Genomic DNA, 11,582 nt, shown 5'->3' with positions numbered 1-11,582 from the left:
ATGCACGCACGCACGCACACACACACAAACACACAATCACACACACACAAACACACAATCACACACACACATCAACACACATTGGAATGGGGACATTTTCAAACACATACTCTCGTCCTTCCACTGAGCGTGCATTGTATAACAATAGGGAGATCCATGATCAAACAGAGTATTACATCTGTATGTGTGTGCGGTGCAGATATAAGTGGATGTGTCAGCCGGATGATGGATGACTGGGGGAATGTGCTGCTTCCCAGCAGCCTGATACAAGCAGCCCAATCCCCCCCCCCCCCCCACACATCCATCTGAGCCTGCTCCAGCCACAGCCACCTCATCTGTCAGAGAGAAACCATTTTCTGTGCAGCAGTGCATAAAGCTTAAGGTTATTTCATTTCTTCATTGCAAACTGCTGGGATAGAAACAGGGTGATCCTAAAATTCTAAGCTTTCCACACACAGACACAGACACAGAGACAGAGAGAGAGAGAGAGAGAGAGAGATGAACACAGCTTGGTATACGGATCACAGTTGGCCTTGGTGTAGTGAACGTGGTTTAATGAAGGTTTGTGCGGGGAAAAAAATAATACATGTTTTTAAAACATATTTTTCATTTGCTTTACTCATTGCATACCTCACACAATCAATATAGGTAGCCTTTAGAGCAGCAATATAGCATCGCTTCCACACCACTATATATTTATTTTTCTTCCATTAAATGTTATAGAATTATAGCCTACATTTTTGTATTTTTATCCCTCGGCATTGAACTAAACCACAATACAAGCCATGTGATGCCTCAGTGTCCAATATTTACTTGTCATTGTGCATATTGTGAACAGATTTGTGAGGGTTAATGTGAGACGGGTCATGTTTGGAGACTGTGTTTGGCACAGGACAGCCACACAGAGAAACAAAGACGGGGCCACCGTCGTCATTAATCTTAGTCAGTGGCCACAACGCTGTCGCTGGCCCAATCTGCATAGCCAGGGAGGAGGCCAGTGACAAATGCCACTATTGGACTGGGGCGTCGCATCTCCCTAGCTTCGTCTCCCGTTAATGTCACATCCATCACGGGCCAAGCCCATGTCGGGAGAAATGAGACCGGTCGTGGATACGAATTCATTGGAGGGACAAGCACAAGTTGATATATCTAGGCTTGCAAGTGCCAAAAACAAGTGTCCCTACAGCCTGCATTGGCTTTTGTACTTGTACAGAAGTTCCAAAGCTGTCTACAGTCTTGGTTGAATTGTAATTTTGATTCATTTTGAATCACGACCTTTGTGATTGTATTATTAATTACAAAATTGTACGATAAGTAAGAGTAATAGCATCTAAAGTGATGGTTACTTTTTGTGCAAAATTGTATTGCCTCTCCCCTGTATACTGAACGAGGCCATACCTTTGTAATTTATCTGTGGAGCACTGCCACTGCACTGTGACTTACTACTGCCACCTAGTGATGATAATGTGCCATCATCTATGAGTTAATTACCGGTCTGCGCTATCCTTGGGACGTCCTTACCCTAAACCCCATACCTTAACCCCTACCCTAACCCTAACCTGTACCGTAGCCCTTACCTAACCCTAACCATTACCTTAACCATTTTAAATTTCAACTTCAATGGGGTATGGATGTCCCAAGGACCCCGGAGAGCACGGTCTGTTAATTAACCAGCAATAAACACCTAATATGTTCTACATCCCTGGTTATCTAAAATGTGTGTTTTCTTCAATGAGCTCAAATGTGACATTAAATGGAGAGAACACTCACTCTCACATACCCACGCCCACACACACACGTACACACACACGTACACACACACACACAATATAATAAGCTCACATCAGCAGACCATGTCAATTAGCATCTACAACCAAGCACACATTGGTTATTATAAGTGGCCTCACTCCAAACTGAACTGTGTTCACGTCACAGAAACATAAAGTGCACAATCCCTGACATGGCATAGACTGTCAGTCACAGACAAGAATGAAATATGAACGTAATCGACAAGCTTATTCTGTGACAAATGGGAATAATGTGTTTTCATCACACTGTACCAGAGGAGCGTAGGGTTTAGCATCAGAGTCAATCGAGCCCTGCTTGAGGAGATGCTTCAGCAGCCTGACAGCAGCATGATACGGGCACGTCCGAGGGAGCCACTCCTGAGTGATTCAATCAGGCAGCTTGCCCCTCAGCCAAGTGTCAAGATCTGTCCATCCCTGTGTGTTACGCCGATTAGCTGCACATGCATGATGAGGGATGAAAGAATTTGTCATCCTTTGCATCATTCCACAGAGATGCAGGCTTAACGGGAAGAGCGATGGGTCCAGGGCTTGTCATGTCCCAGGGGCAGGCTGCAGAGGGAGTGGAACAGGGAGATAACATTTTTCACTGTGAAGAACAAAAATCTCACTTTGAATTTGTAAAAAAAAAAAAAGATCAGATTTAAGGGAAGTAGGCACTTGCCCTCACAATGTTGTTCATCATTGTGGCAATATCAAAAAAAGGTTTAAGTTGGATAGGACTATTGTCAAATATCCTACTGTTTGAATACACTCAAGATACTGTATGTCAGGCTGAAAGCATCAGCAAAATGTAAAGCGATGTTGTAACATGATCCCTCATAAAAGGAGAAGGTGACTTGATGTTTAAATGGCAATTCCTGCTATTTAAATTTCCCCAGAATGACGTTTAGAGAGGTAATTGGATCCCTCATTAGCCATTGAGTTGAGGCTATTCCAAATACAGAATGAACAAATAAAATCTATTAAAACACACATTATCTCACCACCCCTCTACTGTTAAGCGCCCTGAGGACTCTGAAGGGTTTTTGACTCCTTACACAATCTTTGCTTTCTCTTGTCTATGCAATCATTATGATTTTACTTCCAGCTCTTTGCAAGTGTTCCACCATGATATACAGTCCTTTTGACCTATTTAACTGTGGGGATAAATGTTCTGAGTGGTTACACTTTATTGCTACTGTTTTGAATATCTATTGGGAAAATGGTAGCCTGGGTACCAGTCTGTTTCTGCTCTCTTGACAAACATTTAGCTTGACACTGACAATGGAGTAGGCAAAAGCACAAACAGATCTTGGACTAGGCTAGGAAAATGGTGCATGCGTCACCCAAGAAACACCTGCCAACTTTTGAAGAAAGCTTGGAGTGAGATTTGCTATGTGAATTGAATTGCCCCATGGCACAGTCCCTTGATGGGGGACAGGGGTTCCTCCCCCAGGAAGATTTTTATAAGGGCACATGGCGAGACCCAGATGCAGACACAGGAGGCAGATGGTTAGGGTCCAATATGTTTATTAGCAATCCAAAAGGTGTAGGCAAGAGAATGGTTGTGGACAGGCAAAAGGTCAAAACCAGTTCAGAGTTCCAGAGGTACAGAATGGCAGGCAGGCTCGAGGTCAGGGCAGGCAGAATGGTCAGGCAGATGAGAATGGAGTCCAGAAAAACAGGAAAAGGTCAAAACTGGGAGGACTAGTAAAAGAGAATAGAAAATCAGGAGCATGGGAAAAACACGCTGGTTGATTTGAACATACAAGACGAACTGGCACAGAGAGACAGGAAACACAGGGATAAATACACCAGGGAAAATAAGTGACACCTGGAGGGGGTGGAGACAATCACAAGGGCAGGTGAAACAGATCAGGGCGGGACAGTAACCCCACTCTAGGGACGTCCTACCTGGGCACATACCTGGCTGACCAGGGTGTCGGCGGTGAAAATCGCCGATGAGGGCCGGTTCCAGGATGTCTTTAGTCAGAACCCAGCATCTCTCCTCCGGGCCATAGCCCTCCCAGTCAACCTGCCCCGTGGTCAAACCCTCAGGAGGCGTCTCACCGTATACGTTGGCTAGCCAACGATGACACGGGGGGAGGGACGGCCCTATAAGCAGAAGACAGAGGACAGTGAGACAAGGGTTTAATCCTGGAAACATGAAACATAAGGTGAACACAGAGGGTACGGGGCAACAGCAGACGGACAGCAGTGGGACTAATGACTCTGGAAATGGGGAAAGGACCAATGAAACAGGGGGAAAGTTTTCGGCATTCTACCCGGAGTGGTAGGTCCCGAGTAGACAGCCATAACCTCTGCCCGACCCGATAGCGAGGAGCCAGAGTTCGGGTGGCGGACCGCTTGTCGACGATACCTTTTCCAGGTACGCCGACAGCGGCGGACGAACATCTGGACTGAAGGTACGTTGATCTCAACTTCTTGCTCTGGGAAGAGCGGGGGCTGATATCCCGTGGAGCATTCAAAGGGGATAGTCCAATAGCCAAGCAAGGGAGAGTGTTCCTGGCATATTCCACCCAGACCAGTTGCTGACTCCAGGTGGTGGGGTTACTGGCAACCAGACACCGGAGTGCCGTCTCCATATCTTGATTGGCTCGCTTCGACTGGCCATTAGATTGGGGATGAAACCCAGAGGACAGGCTGGTTGACGACCCAATAAGAGTGCAGAACGCCTTCCAGAATTGGGACGAGAACTGAGGACCCCGGTCCGATACAACGTCAACCGGGAGTCCATGGATACGGAAGACGTGCTGCAGCATAAGCTGGGTCATCTCCTTGGCTGAAGGTAACTTAGGAAGAGGGATGAAATGGGCGGCCTTGGAGAATCTGTCTACCACCGTCAGAATGATGGTGTTGCCATCTGACAGAGGAAGCCCAGTGACGAAATCCAGAGAAATATGGGACCAAGGGCGAGGAGGGACAGGAAGTGGCTGTAGGAGGCCAGATGGAGCTTGCCACGGATTCTTGCTTTGCGCGCATAGCATGCATGCGACGACGAAGGCCGAGACATCAGGAACCATGGTAGGCCACCAGAGGCGTTGATGGAGGAAAGCGATATTCTCCAGCCTGTGCCCAGGGTCCCTTGCCGTCCATAATCTCCTCCCTGGTCCAGGAGTCCTGCGATCGCTGCTGCTGCTGCTGCCCGTTACCACGCTGCTTGGTCCTTTGGTGGTGGGTGATTCTGTCATGAACGTCGTCCTCCTCATCATCTGAGGAGTAGTAAGAAGGATCGGAGGACCAAAATGTAGCGTGATGATTATCCATTTTAATTAGAAAACTTGAAAACAAAGAACAAAACAATAAACGGACAAACGAACGAAAACGCAACAGTCCCGTATGGTGACATACACAAAGACACAGAAACAGGAACAATCACCCACAACCCACAATACAAAACAGGCTACCTAAATATGGTTCCCAATCAGAGACAACGACTAACAGCTGCCTCTGATTGAGAACCATATCAGGCCAAACACATAGAAATAGACAAACTAGACATACAACATAGAATGCCCACTCAGATCACACCCTGACCAAACAAAACATAGAATATTACAAAGCAAACTATGGTCAGGGCGTGACAGTCTGCTTTAATGTTTTTGGATTTGATAGGGAAGCTGAGAGATCAAATATACTGTTTAGGTTTTCTAATGCAATGTTTACACCTTCACTATTACAGTGAAACATTTTGTCCAGGAAATTGTCTAGAAGGGATTGAATTTGTTGTTGCCTAATTGTTTTTTGGTAGATATCCACATTCCTCTCCTTCCATCTAAAGCATTTCTTAATATTATGCAGCTCCTTTGGCTTCGATGCCTCATGATTGAGCAAAGATCTGTTCAAGTAGAGTGTTATTTTGCTATGATCATTTAGAGGTGTCAGTGGACTGACTGTGAACGCTCTCTGAGACTCTGGGTTGAGGTCAGTGATAAAGTAGTCTACAGTACAGTCGTGGTCAAAAGTTTTGAGAATAACACAAATATACATTTTCACAAAGTCTGCTGCCTCAGTGTCTTTAGATATTTTTGGAAGATGTTACTATGGAATACTGAAGTATAATTACAAGCATTTCATAAGTGTCAAAGGCTTTTATTGACAATTACATGAAGTTGATGCAAAGAGTCAATATTTGCAGTGTTGACCATTCTTTTTCAAGACCTCTGCAATCTGCCCTGGCATGCTGTCAATTAACTTCCGGGCCACATCCTGACTGATGGCAGCCCATTCTTGCATAATCAATGCTTGGAGTTTGTCATAATTTGTGGGTTTCTGTTTGTCCACCCGCCTCTTGAGGATTGACCACAAGTTCTCAATGGGATTAACGTCTGGGGAGTTTCCTGGCCATGGACCCAAAATATCGATGTTTTGTTCCCCGAGCCACTTAGTTATCACTTTCGCCTTATGGCAAGGTGCTCCATCATGCTGGAAAAGGCATTGTTCGTCACCAAACTGTTCCTGGATGGTTTTTTCCGGATGCCCCAAACAATCGGAAAGGGGATTCATCAGAGAAAATGACTTTACCCCAGTCCTCAGCAGTCCAATCCCTGTACCTTTTGCAGAATATCAGTCTGTCCCTGATGTTTTTCCTGGAGAGAAGTGGCTTCTTTGCTGCCCTTCTTGACACCAGGCCATCCTCCAAAAGTCTTTGCATCACTGTGCGTGCAGATGCACTCACACCTGCCTGCTGCCATTCCTGAGCAAGCTCTGTACTGCTGGTGCCCCGATCCCGCAGCTGAATCAACTTTAGGAGACAGTCCTGGCGCTTGCTGGACTTTCTTGGGCACCCTGAAGCCTTCTTCACAACAGTTGAACCGCTCTCCTTGAAGTTCTTGATGATCCGATAAATGGTTGAGTTAGGTGCAATCTTACTGGCAGCAATATCCTTTCCTGTGAAGCCCTTTTTGTGCAAAGCATTGATGACAGCATGTGTTTCCTTGCAGGTAACCATGGTTGACAGAGGAAGAACAATGATTCCAAGCACCACCCTCCTTTTGAAGCTTCCAGTCTGTTATTCGAACTCAATCAGCATGACAGAGTGATCTCCAGCATTGTCCTCGTCAACACTCACACCTGTGTTAACGAGAGAATCACTGACATGATGTCAGCTGGTCCTTTTGTGGCAGGGCTGAAATGTAGTGGAATTTTTTTGGGGGGGATTCAGTTCATTTGCATGGCAAAGAGGGACTTTGCAATTAATTGCAATTTATCTGATCACTCTTCATAACATTCTGAAGTATATGCAAATTGCCATCATACAAACTGAGGCAGCAGACTTTGTGAAAATTATAATTTGTGTCATTCTCAAAACTTTTGGCCATGACTGTACTACTGCCAAGAGATGAGCTATATGTGTACTTACCATAGGAGTCCCCTCGAAGCATACCATTGACTATGTACATACCCAGCGTCCGACAGAGCTGCAGGAGTTGTGACCCGTTTTTGTTGGGAATGTTGTCGTGGTTGTGTTTAGGGGGCATATGGGGGAGGGAATGTTGTCACCTCCAGATAGGTGTTTGTCCCCCTGTGTGCTGAGGGTGTCAGGTTATTGTTCAGTTCTGGCATTTACTGTAGGTCGCCACAGACTAGTACATGTCCCTGGGCCTAAAAATTGTTGATCTCCCCCTCTAGGATGGAGAAGCTGTCATCATTAAAGTATGGGGATTCTATTGGGGGGGATATAGGTAGCATACCAGAGGACATTTTTCTCTGTTGAGATCATTTCCTTATTATTTTCTAGCCAGATGTAAAATGTTACTGTTTTGACTAATTTAATAATAGAGTGGGTTAGGTCTGCTCTATATCAAATTAGCATACCCCCTGAGTCTCTTCCCTGTTTCACACCTGGTAGTTTGGTGGATTGGACTACCAGCTCTCTGTAACCTAGAGGGCAACCAGTGGGTCCGTCTCCTTTATACCACGTTTCTTGTAGGATGAGAATGTCTGAATTTCCAATTTCTTTGATGAAGTCTGGGTTCCTGCTCTTTAGGCTAAAGGCAGATGTCCTCAGACCTTGTATATTCCAGGATGAGATAGTTATCTATTCCACTTGCTTTGGCATTGTAAACATATGTTTCCCATGACAATAAAGCCCCTTAAATTGAAATGTTATATAAGAAGTGTGCCATGAGAGCGTGAGAAGAGGGTCAAATGCGTGTCTCACGGCCAATGCGTGAGAGTTGGCAGCTCTGTTTTGTTGCAAAAATTATACATAAAACTGCCTTCCCGTGCCGCTCTTTTAACAGTTTATAAATTCAGTTTAGATTGTTCTCTGTCCATTCAGCTCCACTCTTGAGTGGCGTTTCATTAAAACATGCATCCAATCCCCTTGATCCTGTTCATATTTAGACCAATTATATGCTTCAATGTGCCGTGGTTCACAGTGCTATGGCCAGGGTTGCCATGTCCGTAATTTCACAAAAATGTGGCTAGTTTGAAAATGATATCGCGGGTGAAAATGTATTGGTTATGGGGTTTTGGGCTATTTCTAATTTACACCGCGGCCACTGTAGAATGTCTCTTAATTATATATATTTCACTGTGACGTGCTGTTGTCTGTAAGGCAGTGAGGTCGGCTGTTACCTGAGTGAGTGAGAGGTGGGGAGGGCCGGAGGGGTGTGTTTTGAGAAAGCGCTACAGCTATTGTCTGAGTCACGTGAGCAAGAGGAGCGCATGCAGCACATGCGCACGTCATGGCAACTTGTGGAATATCCAGAGAAATTTCAGAGAGCCACGTCAAATAACATAAATACTCATCATAAACTTTGATGAAAGATACATGTTTTACATAGAATTAAAGATACACTTGTTCTTAATGCAACCGCTGTGTCAGATTTCAAAAAGCTTTACGGCAAAAGCACAATATTCAATAATCTGAGAACAGCGTTCAGCCACAAAAGGAAGCCATACAGTTACCCGCCAAATTGTGCATTCAACAAAACTCATAAATAGCATTATAAATCTTCACTTACCTTTGCTGATCTTTGTCGGAATGCACTCCCAGGACTCCCACTTCTACACGAAATGTTAGTTTTGTTCGGTAATGTCCATCATTTATGTCCAAATAGCTATTTTTGTTAGTGTGTTTGGTAAACAAATCCAAAGTCAGGAAGCGCGTTCACTAAAAGCAGACGAAAAGTCAAAAAGTTCCATAACAGTCAGTAGAAACATGTCAAACGATGTATTGAGTCAATCTTTAGGATGTTTTTAACATATATCTTCAATAACGTTCCAACCGGAGAATTCCATTGACTTAAGATGTGCGATGGAACAGAGCTCCCTCTCATGTGAACGCGCATGGTCAGAGCATGGTCAGCTCATGGCAGACCTGACTCATTCCTGTCTCCTTCGGCACCACTTCACAGTAGAAGCATCAGAAAAGGTTCTACAGACTGTTGACATCTAGTGGAAGCCGTAGGATGTGCAAACTGACCCATATCCCACTGTGTATTCGATAGGCGATGAGCTGAAAATCGACCAACCTCAGATTTCCCACTTCCTGATTGGAATTTTTCCTCAGGTTTTTGCCTGCCATATGAGTTCTGTTATACTCACAGACATCATTCAAACAGTTTTATAAACTTCAAAGTGTTTTCTATCCAATATTAATAATAATATGCATATATTAGCAACTGGGACTGAGGAGCAGGCAGTTTACTTTCATCCAAGCTACTCAATACTGCCCCTGCAGCCATAAGAAGTTAAAGTGGAAGTTATCAAAGCTCTATCGCAATTGCCTATCAGTTATTAGAACGCATTAGATTGACGGTAAAAGTAGTCAGATTAGGCTATATATTTATATATTTAAGTGATAATTCCCGAGAAGCCGGTGTTTGGAGGATATATTGGCATGGGTGTTGTTAGGCCCGAGACGAAGTCGTGTTTAAATAAACACTGGCTTTTGACAAGCATATTCAGTTAATATACATATGATTGATCTTTAATTCAGTGATTGAAATTATGACCCCATCCTTAGTAGCCTATTCCAGCAGGCTATTGGGAAACACAAGCACTTACCTCAAAATCGCCTCGCTATTCATGTTGAATACATTAGTCTGTAAATTTCAACTAAGCAACTTGCTATATCGTTCAGTTTACATCTTGCTTACATCTTGTCTAGGCTACTGTAGACTATCTGAAATGAGATGTAGGCCTATCAGGGGCTATAAACTACCTGCCTTTATCTAAATAAAAACATGGCAAAATTGAATTACAATCATAAACCCAGATTTTAGTCTGTACCTGTTGAAATGATAAGTCAATCACGCATATGGGCCATTTTTAACGGTTTGTAGTCTTAACATCTGGCACAATTGCCAGAAAACAGCCTAACATTTGTTTTTTTTAAGTTCGTCCATGTGTTTCTTGCTCAGAGATTTCGAGATCCTCTGTCCAACTTTCATCACTCAAACTCTCTTGTCGGATTTATCTATTGTTATGCACATGCGCAAAATTGATTTATTTACAATTATTAACCTGGTTTAAACCCTGAATGCTGATTGGCTGAAAGCCTTGGTATATCAGACCATATACCATGAGTATGACAAAAAATATATTTTTTACTGTGGTAATTATACTGAACAAAAATATAAACACAACATGCAACAATTTCAACGATTTTACTGAGTTACAGTTCATATAAGGAAATCAGTCAATTTAAATGAATTCATTAGGCCCTAATATATGGATTTCACATGACTGGGCAGGGGCGCAGCCATGGGTGGGTCTGGGAGGGCATAGGCCCACCCACTCGGGAGCCAGGCCCAACAAATCAGAATTAGTTTTTCCCCACAAAAGGGCTTTACTACAAACAGAAATATTCCTCAGTTTCATTAGCTGTCCGGGTGGCTGGTCTCAGACGATCCTGCAGGTGAAGAAGCCCGATCCGAAGTTCTTGGGCTGGCGTGGTTACATGTGGTCTGCGGATGAGAGGCCGGTTGGACGTACTGCAAAATTCTCCAAAACGACGTTGGAGGCCGCTTATGGTAGAGAAATTGCACACTCCTTCAAAACTTGAGTTATCTGCGGCATTGTGTTGTGTGACAAAACTGCACATTTTAGAGTGGCCTTTCATTGTCTTCAGCACAAGGTGCACCTGTGTAATGATCATACTGTTTAATCAGCTTCTTGATATGCCACATCTGTCAGGTGGATATGGATTAATGCTCACTAACAGGGATGTAAATACATTTGTACACAAAGTTTGAGAGAAATAAGCTTTTTCTGCACATGGACAATTTCTGGGATCTTTCAGTGTATTTGAAGAGGTTGAAGCACTTCTGACACAATTTTATGATCTTAGTCTGATACTGTATGACAGTACTGCACAGCAGAGCATGAGCAAATGATTCAGCTTCAACATTTTTGTGATCAATTTAGTGATACCCGAGCCCTGTCCATACACGGGACCAACAATTTACATGTTGCGCTCAGTATATGTTGGTAACCAGCTTATGATAGCAATAATAGCATAATAGCAATATTAGCACCCTGGAGTTTGTGGTATATGGCCAATATACCACTGCTAACGGCTATATCCAAGCACTCTGCATTACCTCAAGAATAAAAACACCCCTTTGCTGTGGTGTATTGGCCAATTACCATACACCCGTGTGCCTTATTGCTCAATCATAGTAGTCAAACGAGTTAAATCAACATCCATTGATGGAAAAGGACCTGGCGAGTTTAATAAGGGCAAATTGTCTTTGCTCTTGCGACATATTGAAATTCCTTTATTATGTCATGTCCTAGCTCGCAGTAATAATTAATTTGAGG

At 43.8% G+C, this 11,582-nt stretch overlaps 1 long non-coding RNA gene across 1 annotated transcript in view; it reads right to left on the bottom strand.

The window, feature by feature from the left end:
- Positions 1–3,345: 3,345 nt before the first annotated feature.
- LOC139023237 (uncharacterized) overlaps positions 3,346–11,582 on the bottom strand; it is a 28,795-nt gene continuing 20,558 nt past the window's right edge. The window contains exons 2-3 of the long non-coding RNA XR_011474384.1: positions 3,714–3,902; positions 3,346–3,494 (exon numbers count right to left, since the gene is read on the bottom strand). This is a non-coding gene — a long non-coding RNA (uncharacterized lncRNA). The remainder of the gene's footprint in view (positions 3,495–3,713; positions 3,903–11,582) is intronic.

The sequence above is a fragment of the Salvelinus sp. IW2-2015 genome, linkage group LG28, assembly GCF_002910315.2.
Source record: "Salvelinus sp. IW2-2015 linkage group LG28, ASM291031v2, whole genome shotgun sequence".
Lineage (NCBI taxonomy): Eukaryota > Metazoa > Chordata > Actinopteri > Salmoniformes > Salmonidae > Salvelinus > Salvelinus sp. IW2-2015.
This window is presented reverse-complemented; position numbering and strand designations above follow the sequence as displayed.